The sequence below is a fragment of the Bubalus kerabau genome, chromosome 2, assembly GCF_029407905.1.
Source record: "Bubalus kerabau isolate K-KA32 ecotype Philippines breed swamp buffalo chromosome 2, PCC_UOA_SB_1v2, whole genome shotgun sequence".
Lineage (NCBI taxonomy): Eukaryota > Metazoa > Chordata > Mammalia > Artiodactyla > Bovidae > Bubalus > Bubalus kerabau.
Window position 1 is genome coordinate 76,294,412 of NC_073625.1, and position 20,071 is coordinate 76,314,482.

Here is a 20,071-nt window from a genome sequence, read left to right on the forward strand (position 1 = left end):
GTTATGACCAACCTAGACAGCATATTAAAAAGCAGAGACATTACTTTGCCAACAAAGGTCCGTCTAGTCAAGGCTATGGTTTTTACAGTAGTCATGTATGGATGTGAGAGTTGGACTATAAAGAAAGCTGAGCACCAAAGAATTGATGCCTTTGAACTGTGGTGTTGGAGAAGACTCATGAGAGTTTCTTGGAGTGCAAGGAGATCCAACTCCAGTCCATCCTAAAGGAGATCAGCCCTGAGTGTTCATTGGAGGGACTGATGTTGAAGCTGAAACTCCAATACTTTGGCCACCTGATGTGAAGAGCTGACTCATTTGAAAAGACCCTGATGCTGGGAAAGATCAAAGGCAGGAGGAGAAGGGGCAGCAGAGGCTGAGCTGTTTGGATGGCATCACCGATTCAATGGACCTGAATTTGGGTAAGCCCTGGTATTTGGTGATGGACAGGGAAGCCTGGCGTGGTACGCGTCCTGGGGTTGTTAAAGAGTCGGTCACCACTGAGTGACTGAACTGAACTGAACTGAATTGACTGAGGAAAGGCTCAATCTAAAGCACCAGATTCTTTTATGGTTGGTGGAGTTTTGGGGTAAGGAAAGGACATAGTGGTGAAATTGATTAAAAGTATGTATAAATGTATAGGACCTTGGACTGTCATCACGTTCTTCATAGCCAAGACATTATTCTTCATTCCTTACTCCAAAGGATCCAGGAGCTTTATCCTCTGGAGATATTAAACCAGGAGGCCTATGGACTAAGGGGCAGCAGGTGTAGATTGTGAGGTGTCTCACTGAGACTGATGGGACAAGGGGAAGTATGCATGAGGGAGAGTGACATCTCTACTCTTCTCTCCTTTGGGTTCCAAGATCACTGGCAGCCAGGCCTGATTTTCTAGGTACTCAGTTCCACAGGCAGCAATAATCAGCTTTTTAGAGTCACCTTCTTAAAGGTGAAAGGCTATTCAGGAATCAATAGAAGTTCTGAGAAAAACTACAAATATAGAAAAATAAGATGAAATCTGATCATTTACATCATGATTTTTGTTTCTTGCTTGGTTTTTTAGATACTGAGTGAGGTATCAAAGCATCTAGAAGGAAATCCATGAATTTCCTTAATATATTTCTGTATATAGTTTTGAATTTCATTAATTTTCAGTGTTACTATGGTTATCTGATTTATATTATGTCTGATTAATTGATTGAGATCAATAATATCTTAAAACAAAACAAAAAATGGTTCTGGTTTAAAATGATTGAACTTAACTCATTTAGATGGAACAAATAGATGACCATGCTTCAATTCTTTACTCTTAAATTATAACATTTGCTGATTCATGTCAATGGGCGGCAAATCCACACAATATTGTAAAGTAGTTAAACTCCAATTAAAATAAATAAATTATACATTTATCAACTGTTTCATTCACTTGGTCTCACATGAACTGAGGGCCTAATTTATAATCAAATTGGTAGGAATAAAGAGGAATTTTCATGTATCAGTGTTACTGGATACAGGACAGTTATTTTAAACTTGGGTTAATTTAAGACACATTTGTTCTACTGAATTTATTTTACACCTTCTAAAAAAATAGCCCAATTTGTTTTTAAAAAATTGATCTTGAAGATGAATACAATTTATTTAAATTATGAAATAGACCTTATTTATACTATTTTAATGTAATAAATTTTTCTGAGGTAAGGGAAAGTATGTTGTATATACTTCCCAACTTCCCAGGTGGCACTACTGGTAAGGAAACCACCTACCAATCCAGGAGACTTAAGAGACATGGGTTCCACCGCTGGAGAAGGAAATGGAAACCCACTCTGGTATTTTGCTTGGAAAATCTCATGTACAGAGGAGCCTGGTAGGCTACAGTCCATAGGGTTGCAAACAGTCAGATATGACTGAAATGACTTAGCAAAGCACACATGTTGTATATTAAGCATATTAATCAATGATACTGTAACAGAATAAAATTAAAAATCAAAGAAATATGCAAGACACCTCTTAGAAATCATGACTACTAACGTTTTTTAAGTTGGACACAATAGTAGGTGCCCACTAAATGACAAAATCAATTTTTGTCTTTGTGGAGCTTTTTAAAGGAGCTGATATAATTGTTTCACTTCAATTTGGGAAGAAAACAGGAAATTAGTGATGTATGGTAAATTGTGACGTTTTTACTAGGAACTAAAAACAGAGATCAAATTGCCAACACCTGCTAGATCATAGAAAAAGCAAGAGAGTTCCAGAAAAACATCAATTTTTGCTTTATTGACTATGCCAAAGCCTTTGACTGTGTGGATCACAATAAACTGTGGAAAATTCTGAAAGAGATGGGAATACCAGACCACCTGACCTGCCTCTTGAGAAACCTATATGCAGGTGAGGAAGCAACAGTTAGAACTGGACATGGAACAACAGACTGGTTCCAAATAGGAAAAGGAGTACGTTAAGGCTGTATATTGTCACCCTGCTTATTTGACTTATATGCAGAGTATATCATGAGAAACTCTGGACTAGAAGAAGCACAAGCTGGAATCAAGATTGCTGGGAGAAATATCAATAACCTCAGATATGCAGATGACACCACCCTTATGGCAGAAAGTGAAGAGGAACTCAAAAGCCTCTTGATGAAAGTGAAAGTGGAGAGTGGAAAAAGTTGGCTTAAAGCTCAACATTCAGAAAACGAAGATCATGGCATCTGGTCCTATCACTTCATGGGAAATAGATGGGGAAACAGTGGAAACAGTGGTAGACTTTATTTTTGGGGGCTCCAAAATCACTGCTGATGGTGACTGCAGCCATGAAATTAAAAGACGCTTACTCCTTGGAAGAAAAGTTATGACCAACATATATAGCATACTCAAAAACAGCGACATTACTTTGCCAACAAAGGTCTGTCTAGTCAAGGCTATGGTTTTTCCTGTGGTCATGTATGGATGTGAGAGTTAGACTGTAAAGAAGGCTGAGCGCCGAAGAATTGATGCTTTTGAACTGTGGTGTTGGAGAAGACTCTTGAGAGTCCCTTGGACTGCAAGGAGATCCAGTCCATTCTAAAGGAGATCAGCCCTTGGTGTTCATTGGAAGGACTGATGCTAAAGCTGAAACTCCAATACTTTGTCCACCTTGTACGAAGAGTTGACTCATTGGGAAAGACCCTGATTCTGGGAGGGATTGGGGGCAGGAGGAGAAGGGGATGACAGAGGATGAGATGGCTGGATGGCATCACCGACTCGATGGACCTGAGTTTGAGTGAACTCGGTTGGTGATGGACAGGGAGGCTTGGCATGCTACAATTCATGGGGTTGCAAAGAGTCGGGCACGACTGAGTGACTGAATTGAACTGAAAAGCTGATTAAAATAAGTGATATAAATTAAATAAGCATGTTTCAAATCAGATGATTATATCTGCTATATGTCTATTTAGGGATATGAGACCATTTCTGAATACCACTGTGTGTATACTGTTAACTGGTATTTCTTATATGCTTTGTTCTTTGCTTCATGGGATTTGACGTTGCAAAGAATTATCCTATAGAAATAATAGTTTAAAAGAAACAATGCAAATATTTTTGAAAAATCATGACAAACCTGTGAAGTCATTCACTTAGATTTTGTTATAAAGGTGGTTAATATAAAAGTTTAAATTGAATAAGTCAACCTACTTTTAAGAAAATAAATACCAATCCTTTCTGTCATAGACACTAGACAAAATGAGGCTGTTTACAATGAACAATTTTTTTTTATTTAAAGTACCTTATGATTAAAAATGAATTACTTAGCTTTATGGCATGTTTCTTTCATAAGACCTCAAAATAAGACTTTAGAAATAAAAAGTACTTTGAGTACAAAAAGCCTACATGTCATGTTTTAAACTAATGATCCTTTTCTTACTATCAAATATAACAGTTTATTTGATGCATACTTTTAAGAACTAAAGTTCATATAATGCATCTTGTATTTTTTATGGATTATTGTTGCTATTTGGTTAATAATCTAGACAGGCTAGCTTTTTTTATTTCTGGTGGAAACATGTAGGAGAGAAAGAAGAGGGCAAATAAAAAGATTGGTTTTTATTTATTAATGGGGAATGGAGATAAACAGTAAAAATCCAATTGGTAAAAGGAAATTTTGTCCTAATTATTGCTTGTGACAGAGAGGAAAATATGTGGTACATATTTTCAATCAATGAAACAATATTGATCCATTACTATCAAATAAAGTCCATAGTTTACATTAGGGTTCAGTCTTTATGCAATTCAATAGACTTTGAAAAATATATAATGACATATACCTATCATTTTTGTATCATATAGAATATTTTTACTGCCCTAAAAAGCACCTGTGCTCCATTGATTTATCTTTCCCTTTTCCCAAGTCTCTGCTAACCTTATTGATCTTATTACTATCTGTATAGTTTTACCTTTTCCAGAATATTATATTGTTGAGACTAAAGATCAACTGTAAGAAAAAAACTCCATGGCATGACATGATTATAGGAGCTCTTTTCAAAGGCAGGGGAAAAAGAGTAGGCACAAGTAGTAAATATAAATAAATTTCTCTTACATGGTATATTTGTACTGCAATATTTCATAAGATAAGATGGCCATTTTCATTAGGAAATTATTTCCTAATGAAGTTAGAATGGAATGAAGACATGAACTAAGTAAGAAAACAAGTCATATGGATCTGAAGGAAGAGGTTGTGAATGCAAATTTTAGAGTTAGGGCAGTGTGAACTGTTTGAGAATGAGCTAGCAGAGAGGAGATATGAAAGGGGTGATACTATAGATGCAGCTGGACTCAGATCACATAGGATCTTGCAATCATGTTAGTATTTGTCATTCCATTCTAGATGTACTAGAAACCCGCTGAAATATTTCAGCAGAAAAGTTACCCAAGCATATTTTTGTTTTAAAAGACTTACTTTAGCTACTGAATGGATTCAAGATAAAGCAAGGAGGCCAGTTAGTAGACTATTGCAGTAATTAGGTGAAGATTCTTTGTGGCTTGGACTATTGGACCAGTGCTGTGTGAAGTGGAAAGAGATGCCTCTATTTGGTATATATTTGAAGGATTTGCTGTTGGGTTATATATGAGGTGGGTTTCCCTGGTGGCTCAGATGGTAAAGTGTCTGCCTGCAATGCTGGAGACCTAGGTTTTATCCCTGGGTCAGGAAGATCCCCTGGAGAAGGAAATGGCAACCCATTCCAGTACCCTTGCCTGGAAAATCCAATGGACAGAGTAGCCCTGTAGACTACAGTCCATGGGGTCGCAGAGAGTCAGACATGACCGAGTGACTTCAATTCCCTATATATGAGGTATGTTGGTTATTGTAACACCATCTTTGTAATAGACACACTCCATTTTGACAGTGGCTTAGAATAACTGAAGTTTCATTTTGCTCTCTAAACAGTCCACTGTGAATGTTTCTGGTCAGTGTGTGAGTGGTGGTGATAGTGGCTAGGGTGAGGACTTTCCACACAGTCATTCAGGGAAGCAAGGTGATGGAGACCCTGCTAACCTCAACATGTAGCTTCCATGGCTGCCTGGTTGTTGATATCCAGCTGGCTGATTGAAAAGGAATAAGTTGAGATGGCACAATCACTTCTTAATCATGTTCTTTTCTTAAGGAAGCATCACTTTCCAATAGACCAAAATGAGCTGCTGTGCCCTAAATTATATTCACAGGGGCTGGGGATTACAAGTTGCTTCTTGGGCAGCTAAATGAGAAATGAATCATTATGGGAGAGTTAGTCATCCCTGCCATGAGATACGAGGAAAAATAGACAAGTATGATGTTGATATTTGAAAGTTACCTACTGTGTTATTATCAATGTACTGGGCAGATGTGGAAGACTGAGGTCACAGGCAAGAGTTTGTTTTTGTATAAGTTAGTTTGAGACACTGGGTACTTAAGTTGAGAACATTGGGTACTTGAGTTAATAGTCAAATATGGAGCTGAGAGAACAGGTTTTATTTAATGTATTTTTGGTGCCAAATTAAAAGCACTATATAAAGTCAGACCATAAAATGACCTGAGAAAATCATGTGAATAAGGAAGAAAAACAAGTTCAAAGATTTTGCCCATTGTAAAAAGTTTAATTGTAAACCCCATTTTATACACAATAAAATTATGGCAAGAAGTTAAATGAAAGGAAAAATCAGAACTAGAAAGAAAAACCATATTAATTGTTGTCCAATATCCTTTCTGCATTCCTTCTAGAAAAGGTAAGAAACTCAAGTAAATTGGCTATAAAAGAAAACTAACTTCTGCAAGTAGCCTATTTATAGTAGAATTTTTAAACTTTTTTTCTGCTCAGTTTCCGTATTCTAATTTTATTCTTTGGGCGGTTTCTTTCTTTGTTGATGTTCAAGCTCAATAATGGACAATTCTTAGCTCTAGGGAACTGCTCTGTTTTATTTTTAATTGAATCTGGGACTTTGAAAGTTTGAAAAGCACTTATTTTTTTCTTTTACTGCAGTGGTTAAGAAGAAATTGCAAAATAGAGTTTGCAAGAATTTTTTGCTTTGCTTTGGAGGGATGACACCTAATTCCTACATGAAGTCACAAAGACTGTCTCAGACATACACTTTCTTTGCTTCTCACACCAAGTACTTTTTAAAGCAATGCATTGTTTCCTATGACACATTGGAGGTTCATAAATATGCCATACACACATTTGTCTCCCATCACATTGGATAATCAAGTAACACTAAAATTGAATATAGTAGATATTTTTCTGTATTTCATACTTATATATTTTATAAAAGAATTATTATTATGAATCTGAACACGGAAGATAGTGATCTTTTGATTGGTGTTTGTTCAAACAAAATACCATATAATCATGCATTATTGTACAGCAAAATTCTTCAAATAGAATATACTTCCACTGCATGCTTTGCTGTACTTACTGCTCAGATAATTGTTTCATCAGCTTATTATTGCACTCACTAAATGATGAGTAGTGTAAACTGAAGGGGTGAAGTTCTGATGTCTGGTATATGTAAGGGGATATTTTAGAGTTGTTTGAGGGAGTTTAGGGCTTCCCAGGTGGTGCTAGTGGTAAAAAACCCACCTGCTAATGCAGGAGACACAAGAGATATGGGTTCAATCCCTGAGTAGGGAAGGTTTCCTGGAGTAGGAAATGGCAACCCATTCCAGTATTCTTGCATGGAGAATTCCATGGACAGAGGAGCCTGGTGGGCTACAGTCCATGGGGTCGCAAAGAGTCAGACCTGACTGAAGCGACTTAGCAGGCATGTAGTCAATTACTAAAGTGATCCCTGAGATAGATGTCAGAAGGTAAAAACTTTTTGAGAATTATTTGCTAAAATCATTGATAGCTAATGGTACTTATAGTTATTAATCAAGGGAATAAATACACAGATTTTCTTTCTGAATGTAAACATTTTTGAATATATTTCAACATCTTTAAATTATGTGAAATACAATAGATAAGGTGCTGTGGTTCAAAACTGGAGTCAATAAGTAATAAAATAAATAAGTAGGAAAAATCAAAATTTAAAATAGAGATATGTGAAGTCTATTTTGTTATTTCAGAAAAAAATTTCATTTCTCAAAATTCATGAAGCAGCATTCACACTTTATTTTCAAGTAGTATAATATATATTTGAGCAAACTTTTAAAAAACTAAATGAATTAGAGTGGTTCTTATTTTATGTAAATGAAAAGATTTTCAAGTGCAAAATACTTTCATTTTAATTATTCTAATTCAGAGACTATATGTAACTATTGTTACATATATGATCTAACACAAACAATTAGTAACAAAAAGATAATTTGAAGACCTATAAAACAGTATTATATTATTTGTGTCATGCTTGAGGGAAAGGAATGCATGAAATCAATGATAATACAAAAATTTAAACATGATCTGCTGAGAGATTAATGGTGCTATTGACAAAACAGATATTAGCAGTTTCATAATGTTTTAAAAATCCTAAATCATTGTATTTTGACATTTAAAATATTAGTTGAGGTGATATAAGAAACTATATGATCTACTAACCAGCTAGGCATGCTTATATTTAACTTGGATATCATTCAGCTTGACATTTTATGCAGGTCAACTTAGTCAAGAAGGCTTTAAATCGTTCATGTTGGGAAGACGATAAATATTAATAATCTTAATTACACAAAGCGAGGAATAAATGGTAGATGGGAGATGAGATGGGAGATGAGAATAAATAAAAATAGTAGTTCATGTTGACAAAGAAGTTAGACCAGGAATAGTAAACAACATTTTCCTTAAGGAATTTCAAACACGTACAGCGACGTTTGAACAACATGGGAGTTCATGTTATTAAAAAATTTCATAAAGCTTATAATAGGCCTTCATATCCTTGGTTTCAAATCCACTATTAAAATAACTATAGATTATCATAGTAGTATTTATTATCACAATAATACTGTAGTGAACTTAGTTCAAACCTGTTGTGTAAGAGTCAGCTGTTCAACTTATGACTTCATTTTGTTTGGCTATAATAACACTTTAGTACTTCCCTGGCATCATAAACTTGATTCCTCTGTGTAGTGTTGTATATCTTGCATGTGTGATCAGTATCTCAGTCATGTCCGACTCTTTGTGACCCCATGGACTGTAGCCCACCAGGCTCCTCCATCCATGGAATTTTCCAGGCAAGAATATAGTCATTTCCTACCCCAGGGAATCTTCCCGACCCAGGGATCTAATCCACATCTGTTGTGTCTCCTGCATTTGCAGGTGGATTCTTTACCATTGTGCCACCTGGGAAGCTCCATGGACCTCTTGCCTGGAGAATTCCAAAGACAGAGGAGCCTGACAGGCTATAGTTTACAGGGTTGCAAAGAGTTGGAGACGACTGAGTGACCAACACACATACATACACACACAGACACAGAAGTCACTCAGTCGTGTCTGACTCTTTGTGACCCCATGGATTGTAGCCCACCAGGCTCCTTAGTCCATGGAATTTTCCAGGCATGAATACTGGAGTGGATTGCCATTTCCTTCTCCAACACATACATACATATACATATATACATTAGTTTGGACTTCCCTGGTAGCTCAGATGGTGAAAAGAATCAGCCTGCAATGTGCGAAATCTGGGTTCGATCTCTGGATTGGGAAGATCCCCTGGAGGAGGGCATGGCAGCCCACTCTAGTATTCTTGCCTAGAGAATTCCATAGATAGAGGAGCCTGGTGGGCTATGGACAAGGGGTTGCAAAGAGTTGGATACTGCCAAGCAACTAAGCACAGCATAGCACATACATTAGTCTAAGTGATTCAGGGCAGAACAACATAGGAATTAAAGTTTAGTTCTATGGGGAATTCTCATGATATAATGATGGTAAAAGGAAAAAAGGAGACAAAAGCATATGATTTTGACCTTAAAATATATATATATATATATGAACCATATATATATAAAGTATATATATGAACCATATATATATAAAGTATATATATATATGAACCATATATATATAAAGTATATATATATATGAACCATATTTAAAGAATAACTATATTTTAACATAATAATATTTGTTTATACATATTTTAAATTTTTCAAATATTTTCTAATAAGTCAATATTTTTTTATCAGAGAAATCAGATTCATATAACTGTTGAAACTGAGGGCAGATTTACCTAGCAAGTCATTCATTCAAATATAAGACATGAATGTATTGTCATAGAATGATATATCACCTCTGGTGATAAGGGAAATTAGGTGATGTATGCTGGGTCATATAGTAGCTCTCTTTTTCATTTTTTAAGGAACTTCCATACTGTTCTTGATAGTGACTGTATCAATTTAAATTCCCACCAGCAGTGTAAAAGGGATCCCTTTTATCTACACCCTCTTCAGCATTTATTGTTTGTAGGTTTTTTGATGATAGGCATTCTGCCTGGTGTGAGATGATATATCATTCATTTTAGTTTTGCTTGGCAGTTCTCTAATTATTAGTGATGTTCAGCATCTTTACATATGTTTATTGGCCATCTGTGTGTGATAGTAGACATTTAAAACTGTATGTATCATAATGTCTCTAGTAACATTTCACTCTGCTCAAAAGCAATCATATAAACACACTAAAAATTATTTTTAATAAAAACAGGCAGCAGGCTAGATTTGCCCTGTTGGCTGTAGTTTGACAAACCTAAGATATTCTTCAGTATTGACAACTACAGTGCTGGCCTGGAGTCCATTCAGTGAAATTTACTAGATCACAACTTACTTTTTAAAAAGTTTTAGTATTTATTTTTATTTATTTGGCTGTGCTAGGTCTTAGCTGCAGCAAGTGAGATCTTCAGTTGTGGCATGTGGGATCTAGTTCCTTGACCAGGGATTGAACTTGAGCCCCCTGCCTTGGGAACTCTGAGTCTTAGCCACTAGACCACCAGGGAAGTCCCACTCATAACTTTCTTGAAGGTAGGATATTGGTCTTGTATTTTCATATCACTTATGACACTTTATATTTGTGATCACAAAGGAGACACCTGATAGAATATTTAGTGAAGGAATGAATGGATTGTTCAGTGAAATGTCCAGTGGTATCTACCATGGTTCCACACTATCACACTTTTTTCTTATAAGTGGGGCTGACATTCAGACAAAGCAGTTTGAGCTAATGGGAAATGCATCTGATGGCTTTTAGTGTCTGATGGAATGAATTGGGTTTAAATAATTGATCTTCTACTTATAATTGGTATATCTCAAACAAGTTATATAACTGATTTCAGTGGATAAATTTCATATTTATCAAAAGGAATTGATGATAATGGCATTATTGGTAAGTTAAATTCATTAAGATATTAACTTTTTAAAAAATTTACATTTATTTTAATTGGAGGCTAATCACTTTACAACACTGTATTGGTTTTGCCATACATCAACATGAATCTGCCACGGGTGTACACGTGTTCCCAGTCCTGAACCCCCCCTCCCCTGCAGCACCTGCCTCCCCATACCATCCCTCTGGGTCATCCCAGTGCACCAGCCCCAAGCATCCTGTATCCTGCATTGAACCTGGACTGGCGATTCATTTCTTATATGATATTATACATGTTTCAATGCCATTCTCCCAAATCATCCCACACTCTCCCTCTCCCACAGAGTCCAAAAGACTGTTCTATACATCTATGTCTCTTTTGCTGTCTCGCATACAGGGTTATCGTTACCATCTTTCTAAATTCCATATATATGTGTTAGTATTCTGTATTGGTGTTTTTCTTTCTGGCTTACTTCACTCTGTATAATCGGCTCCAGTTTCATCCACCTCATTAGAACTGATTCAAATGTATTCTTTTTAATGGCTGAGTATTAACTTTTAAAATAAATGATGTGATGAAGATTTGATACTTAAGAAAAGTTAACTTTAATTCACTTTAATTGGGAGTTACAATTTGATTAACTTTGTAGAATCATAAAATGAAAGTGGAAAGAACCTTGACAGTAAATAATTCTACATCTTTCTTACCTTCCTTTCTTGAAGATAAAAAAAAAAAAAAAGAAATTCAAGACCCAGAAAGATTAAAGCAGTGTAAAGAACCTCAGGATTAGAAAGTATGAAGCTAGAATTTAGTTCTGGTTTGACTATTAAATAATTATGGCATGTATGTACATGAGGGTATTTACCTATTTCAGCCTATTCCCTTGACTAGTGGAACTAAGTAGTCTTTAAGCCTCTATCCAATGTTAATAGTCTGTTTGTATTGTAAAATTGTCTTACCCATTTCTGTCCAACCCTGTTCTTTCCCTAGCCACAGCACACAATTATGCCTACCCCAGCCACACACATACATGGAATTCTAAGCATATTCAAAATGGTCTACAGTGAGAAATACTTAAATTAAAAGTAAAATAAAAATAAACAGAATTAAATTTCATGAGACTTCTCATAGTATGCTAAGTAAAATAAAACACAGAACTGAAACATTTTGGATTTCAAATGAGAAAGGTTTTTGTGATTGCTGTGAAAGAAATCTAGTCCATTATGTGGATAAAGCTCTGTTGTATCAGGTCTCACTACATTGCTAAGATCACTTATATATTCCTTGATCAGACATTTCCATCTGAAAGCACATAAAGAAAATGGCCTAAGTGGAGGATAAACCTCACTTTCAAAAGCAGTCTATTTAGGATTTTTCCATAGTTGTTCCACTCCCTCCCTACGTTTTTCCCCCAAGCACAGCTGCAAGTTTATGTAGGCAAACTATAATCAGCCACTTAGATGGGATGCTGAGTCACATTTGTGTTCAGTTTACATGTTTAACTTTTTCTTGCTTGGCTGACCTTGGTTCTCTCCTCGCCCAAGTGTTCATGATGACAACTTGAAATGCCCTATCTTTGCAATGTTGTTAGTGCATTAGAAACTACTCACATACTACAAAGCAAAGTGGTCAAAGATTTATAATGTTAGTACACTTAATTTTGCCCTATTTTTATTTGTTTTAAAATTGATTATATACATATTATAATACTTCACTTTAAACATAAGTTTCAATTTTAAATACTGCTAATTTATTGGTAATTTTCTTGAGTGTATGTGTATATATATATATATATATATATATATATATATATAGAGAGAGAGAGAGAGAGAGAGAGAGAGAGAGAATCTATGTACACACACACACACACACATTTTCTTTTTTTGGTTTTGCCATGTAGCATGTAGGATCTTCCTACTTTTGCATTCCAGACCCTATAATGAAAAGGACATCTTTATTGGGTGTTAGTTCTAAAGGGTCTTGTAGGTCTTCATAGAACCGTTCAGCTTCAGCTTCTTCAGTGTTACTGGTTGGGGCATAGGCTTGGATTACTGTGATATTGAATGGTTTGCCTTGGAAATGAACAGAGATAATTCTGTCGTTGCATCCAAGTACTGCATTTCAGACTCTTGTTGACCATGATGGCTACTCCATTTCTTCTGAGGGATTCCTGCCTGCAGTAGTAGATATAATGGTCATCTGAGTTAAATTCACCCATTCCAGTCCATTTTAGTTTGCTGATTCCTAAATTGTCAACGTTCACTCTTGCCATCTCCTGTTCAACCACTTCCAATTTGCCTTGATTCATGGACCTGATATTCCAGGTTCCTATGCAATATTGCTCTTTACCGCATTGAACCTTGCTTCTATCACCAGTCACATCCACGGCTGGGTATTGTTTTTGCTTTGGCTCCATCCCTTCATTCTTTCTGGAGTTATTTCTCTACTGATCTCCAGTGGCATATAGGGCACCTACTGACCTGGGGAGTTCCTGTTTCAGTATCCTATCATTTTGCCTTTCATACTGTTCATGGGGTTCTCAAGGCAAGAACACTGAAGTGGTTTGCCATTCCCTTCTCCAGTGGACCACATTCTGTCAGATCTCTCCACCATGACCCACCCATCTTGGGTTGCCCCACGGGCATGGCTTAGTTTCATTGAGTTAGACAAGGCTGTGGTCCTAGTGTGATTAGATTGACTAGTTTTCTGTGAGTATGGTTTCAGTGTGTCTGGAATGCAAAAGTAGGAAGTCAAGAAACACCTGGAGTAACAGGCAAATTTGGCCTTGGAATATGGAATGAAGCAGGGCAAAGACTAATAGAGTTTTGCCAAGAAAATGCACTGGTCATAGCAAACACCCTCTTCCAACAACACAAGAGAAGACTCTACACATGGACATCACCAGATGGTCACCACCAAAATCAGATTGATTATATTCTTTGCAGCCAAAGATGGAGAAGCTCTATACAGTCAACAAAAACAAGACAAGGAGCTGACTGTGGCTCAGATCATGAACTCCTTATTGCCAAATTCAGACTTAAATTGAGAAAGTAGGGAAAACCACTAGACCATTCAGGTATGACCTAAATCAAATCCCTTATGATTATACAGTGGAAGTGAGAAATAGATTTAAGGGCCTAGATCTGATAGATAGAGTGCCTGATGAACTATGGATGGAGGTTCGTGACTGTACAGGAGACAGGGATCAAGATCATCCCCATGGAAAAGAAATGCAAAAAAGCAAAATGGCTGTCTGGGGAGGCCTTACAAATAGCTGTGAAAAGAAGAGAAGTGAAAAGCAAAGGAGAAAAGGAAACATATAAGCATCTGAATGCAGAGTTCTAAAGAATAGCAAGGAGAGATAAGAAAGCCTTCCTCAGCCATCAAGGCAAAGAACTAGAGGAAAAGAACAGAATGGGAAAGACTAGAGATCTCTTCAAGAGAACTAGAGATACCAAGGGAATATTTCATGCAAAGATGGGCTCGATAAAGGACAGAAATGGTATGGACCTAACAGTAGCAGAAGATATTAAGAAGAGTTGGCAAGAATACACAAAAGAACAGAACAAAAAAGATCTTCATGACCCAGATAATCACAATGGTGTAATCACTCATCTAGAGCCAGACATCCTGGAATGTGAGTCAAGTGGGCCTTAGAAAGCATCACTATGAACAAAGCTAGTGGAGATAATGGTGTTCCAGTTGAGCTCTTTCAAATCCTGAAAGATGATGCTGTGAAAGTGCTACACTCAATATGCCAGCAAATTTGGAAAAGTCAGCAGTGGCCACAGGCCTGGACAAGGTCAGTTTTCATTCCAATCCCAAAGAAAGGCAATGCCAAAGAATGCTCAAACTAAAGCACAATTGCACTCGTCTCACATGCTAGTAAAGTAATGCTCAAAATTCTCCAAGCCAGGCTTCAGCAATATGTGAACCGTGAACCTCCTCATGTTCAAGCTGGTTTTAGAAAAGGCAGAGGAACCAGAGATCAAATTGCCAATATCCACTGGATCATGGAAAAAGCAAGAGAGTTCCAGAAAAACATCTATTTCTGCTTTATTGACTATGCCAAAGCCTTTGACTGTGTGGATCACAAGACTGTGGAAAATTCTGAAAGAGATGGGAATACCAGACCTACTGACCTGCCTCTTGAGAAATCTGTATGCAGGTCAGGAAGCAACAGTTAGAACTGGACATGGAACAACAGACTGGTTCCAAATAGGAAAAGGAGTACGACAAGGCTGTATATTGTCTCCCTGCTTATTTAACTTATATGCAGAGTACATCATGAGAAACACTGGACTGGAAGAAACACAAGCTGGAATCAAGATTGCCGGGACAAATATCAATAACCTCAGATATGCAGATGACACCACCCTTATGGCAGAAAGTGAAGAGGAACTCAAAAGCCTCTTGATGAAAGTGAAAGAGGAGAGTGAAAAAGTTGGCTTAAAGCTCAACATTCAGAAAACAAAGATCATGGCATCTGGTCCCATCACTTCATGGGAAATAGATGGGGAAACAGTGGAAACAGTGGTAGACTTTATTTTTTGGGGCTCCAAAATCACTGCTGATGGTGACTGCAGCCATGAAATTAAAAGATGCTTACTCCTTGGAAGGAAAGTTATGACCAACCTAGATAGCATATTCAAAAGCAGAGGCATTACTTTGCCAACAAAGGTCCATCTAGTCAAGGCTACGGTTTTTCCTGTGGTCATGTATGGATGTGAGAGTTGGACTGTGAGGAAGGCTGAGCGCCGAAGAATTGATGCTTTTGAACTGTGGTGTTGGAGAAGACTCTTGAGAGTCCCTTGGACTGCAAGGAGATCCAACCAGTCCATTCTGAAGGAGATCAGCCCTGGGATTTCTTTGGAAGGAATGATGCTAAAGCTGAAACTCTAGTACTTTGGCCACCTCATGCAAAGAGTTGACTCATTAGAAAAGACTCTGATGCTGGGAGGGATTGGGGACAGGAGCAGAAGGGGATGACAGAGGATGAGATGGCTGGATGGCATCACTGACTGAATGGACGTGAGTCTGGGTGAACTCCAGGAGTTGGTGATGGACAGTGAGGCCTGGCGTGCTGCGATTCATGGGGTCACAAAGAGTCGGACACGACTGAGCAACTGAACTGAACTGAACTGATGTGGGATTTTAGTTTTCTGACCAGGGATTGAACCTGCAACCCCTGCATTGGAAGCATGGCGTCTTAACCACTGGACTGCCAGGGAAGTCCCTAGAAAGTATATATTTACCATGTATATGTAGGTATATACATACATATGTACAATGTATGTGTGTATGTGCTGCTAAGTCACTTCAGTCATGTCCGACTCTGTGCGACCCCAGAGATGGCAGCCCACCAGGCTCCCCCGTCCCTGGGATTCTCCAAGCAAGAACACTGGAGTGGGTTGCCATTTTCTTCTCCAGTGTATGAGAGTGAAAGGTGAAAGTGAAGTCGCTCAGTCGTGTCCGACTCCTAGCTACCCATGGACTGCAGCCTACCAGGCTCCTCCATCCATGGGATTTTCCAGGCAAGAGTACTGGAGTGGGGTGCCGTTGCCTTCTCTGATATACCTATACAACGTGTATTTATTTGTATAAATATATACATACTACTATCTATACTATATATTCAGTATGTACATATAAGTAGATAAATTTAGTGTTTGTGTATATATGTGTGTATAGAATATGTGTATGTGGAGAGAGAGTTTATAAGCTGAAAATTTCTAATATATGTACTTTTGCTTTTCATTACAGAAAAGAAAAATACCTGAAATCAAAAAGCAACCATTCTTATGACTAGGCATTTGACTTTCCAGGAATAAAACAGACAAAGAATGCTCATTCATTCTTTGTATAAATAGTAACTCTAACCCTGTTTTACCTTCTTTCTCATTCTTTCAAAGCTGAAAAATGTTCAGTATATTAACTTATAAAATGTCAGTTCTGAAAGGAAAAAGAAAAAGTACTATGATAAATATAGTTACAGGGGATATATAACATTTTTAACTTTATAAAGTTTTTTAAAGAAATCAGATGTTAATGCCATAAAGGGACAGATGTTAAATGGCATAAGAAAGAGGTAGGACTGTCACATTGGTTTCCTGTATTTATCAGGAATTTCCATGTGTATATGTGTGTGAGAGAGATGGACAGAGACAGAGGTAGAGACTAAAACTTAGGAAAGAGGCAGAATTTCTGCTTTCCTTCATTTTAATGAAGAAGCTTTGTTTTATATTTTACATAAATAGCATGCAATCTAACTTAAATAAATATTTAAAACAATTTAAAATTGTTTTTAATATTAGCAGCTCCCAGTGAATTTAACCCAAATGGACATCTCTCTTCTTTTTGTTTTAACATCAAATCTTAAATTATTTTTTAATCTTTTATTATGTTCTATATTTGAATGATAAGATACCTGTAATTTAAATTTCAAGACTGTTTATTGGATACCAAGACTAAATTCTTCCATTGAGTGTTTCTCAATTATGAAGGCACAAAGTACTTGGAAACATGGTTAAAAATGAAGATTCTCATTCCACTAATTTGGGAAGCTTGAGATTCTGTTTCTAACCAGCTCTCAGGTGATATTGATGTTTATAGTTCTTGAAAAACAACTTTGAGTAGAAAGGTTTTATTTCAAAACAAATAGTGACTAAGTAATGATAATATAAATTTTATCTCCAGAGAGGATAGAGTTAATAGAAAAATTGATAATCAGGTACATAAGAAAACACAATTTTTTGAATCTTGTCTATGTAGAACATTCTGTACAGTGCCATATTAATACTGAAATTTCTGCAGCTCTTCTGTGGGTCATTTGTCTAACATTCACTTCTATTGGTTGGTTCTACCCTGTTGAAATACTACAAATTGTTAGACTTGCCTGGAGTCAAATATTTCTGAAAGCTTCTTAAGAAAAAGTCTAGTAAGATATATCTGAAGTGTTTTTAAACCATTATAAGGTTTTTTGGAGAAGGAAATGGAAATCCACTCCAGTATTCTTGCCTGGAGAATCCCATGGACGGAGGAGCCTGGTGGGCTACAGTCCATGGGTCGCAAAGAGTCGGACACGACTGAGAGACTTCACTTTCACTTTCACTTAGACCGCCAGTAAATAGAACTAAAAGACTTATTTGAATCTTGCTGCTGCTGCTAAATCGCTGCAGTCGTGTCCGACTCTGTGCGACCCCATAGACGACAGCCCACTAGGCTCCTCTGTCCCTGGGATTCTCCAGGCAAGAATACTGGAGTGGGTTGCCATTTCCTTCTCCAATGCATGAAAGTGAAAAGTGAAATTGAAGTCGCTCAGTCGTGCCCGACTCTTAGCAACCCCATGAACTGCAGCCCACCAGGCTCCTCTGTCCATGGGATTTTCCAGGCAAGAGTATACACTATGAATGAAAAACCAACCATGAAGGAAAAGATTGGGTATACACTATTGTAAATTAGCATGAAAGTCTGTATTTTACCTAGTGTTAAGTAATACTCACTGCAGATACTCTGGCTTAGATCAGATCTGTTCTGAAAGCTAAGTAGACTGTACTCCAATGAGGGATTCTAGGAAGATCATTAGCTATAGGTCTTGCATGTGTACTAGCTCTCATAAACACTAAGCTGAGAAAACAAGAGAGTTTATGTAACACTGGATTATCTGTAAAATATTTAGAGTTAATAGATGCTTGAACACAGGATGTCAAATATCCCAGATGGTTTAATCCTAAAACAGGTTTTAATAAAATATCTGGTAGATACATATTCTTTTGCTTTGACTCTCTCCTTTAGACATTTCTAATAACAGAATCTTTCTTGCATATCTTTTATATCCATTTATATATTGAGCTACACTTGTCATAGGAATGAGAAAATATTTTAATGCTACACAAGTCTTTTTTTTTTTTTTTAATTTTAAGGAACTCATTTCACAGGTAAGAAGAAATAGTGTTGGGGTAGAACAAGATCAATTTAAAAAATACAACTGTGGAAGACTGTGCAAGACACAGTGATGATTACTGGGGAGAAATAAAAATAAAATGAATATGAATAAAATAACAGTACAATACTATTTCAAAGCAGTATGTGTAATGTTGGCCAAAAGAATTGTCCAGACGGAGAGGGATTTTCAATGAATGCTATTTTGGGTTGAGAGAGCTTTGTGAACCTGTTCTGTGATTCTACTCTGTACTAGTTTTCTAAGAGTGCCATAACAAAACACCATACACTGGATGGCTTAAACAATAGAAACATTTTCAAAGCCTTATAGACCACATGTATAAAGTCAAGTTTTCGGCAGAGTTGGTATCTTCTGAGGACGCTCTCCTTGACTTGCAGATAGCCGCCTGCTCACTGTGTCCTCATCGGGCATTTCCTCTGCGCGTGTGTGTCTCTGGATGTACTTTGTGTGTTTAAGTTTTCTCTTCTTATAAGAATATCAGTCAGATTGCATTAGGGCCTGCCCTAATGATCTTACTTTAACTAGTCACTCCTTTAAAAGTGAATAGGAGACAAGATTAAGATGGTGGAGTAGAAGGACACGTGCTCATCTGCGCCTGACAGAGCACCACAGTTGCAACTAGTTGCTGAAAAGCCATAGATAGGAAGACACTGGAACCCACCAAAAAAGATACACCTCATTCAAGGACGAAGGAGAAACCACAATGAAATGGTAGCAGGGAAACAATTAAGATAAAATCAAATCCTGTACTCACTGAGTGGATAACTCACAAACTGGAAAACACTAATACCAAAGACTATACAAACTATACAAAAAAGATCTTAATGGCCCAGATAGTCACGATGGTGTGATCACTCACCTAGAGCCAGACATTCTGGAATACAAAGTCAAGTGGGCCTTAGGAAGCATCACTACAGCTAGTGGAGGTGAAGGAATTCTAGCTGAGGTATTTCAAGGCCCAAAAAATGATGCTGTTAAAGTGTTGCACTCAATATGCCAGCAAATTTGGAAAACTCAGCATGGCCACAGGACTGGAAAAGGTCGGTTTTCATTCCAATCCCAAAGAAAGGCAATGCCTAAGAATGTTCAAACTACTCCACAGTTGCACTCATCTCACACATTAGCAAATTAATGCTCAAAATTCTCCAGGCAAGGATTCAATAATACATGAACCATGAATTTCCAGATGTTTAAGTTGGATTTAGAAAAGCCAAAGGAAACAAAGATAAAATTGCCAACATTCGTTGGATCATTGAAAAATAAAGAAATTTCCAGAAAAACATCTACTTCTACTTTATTGACTATGTCAAAGACTTTGTCTGTG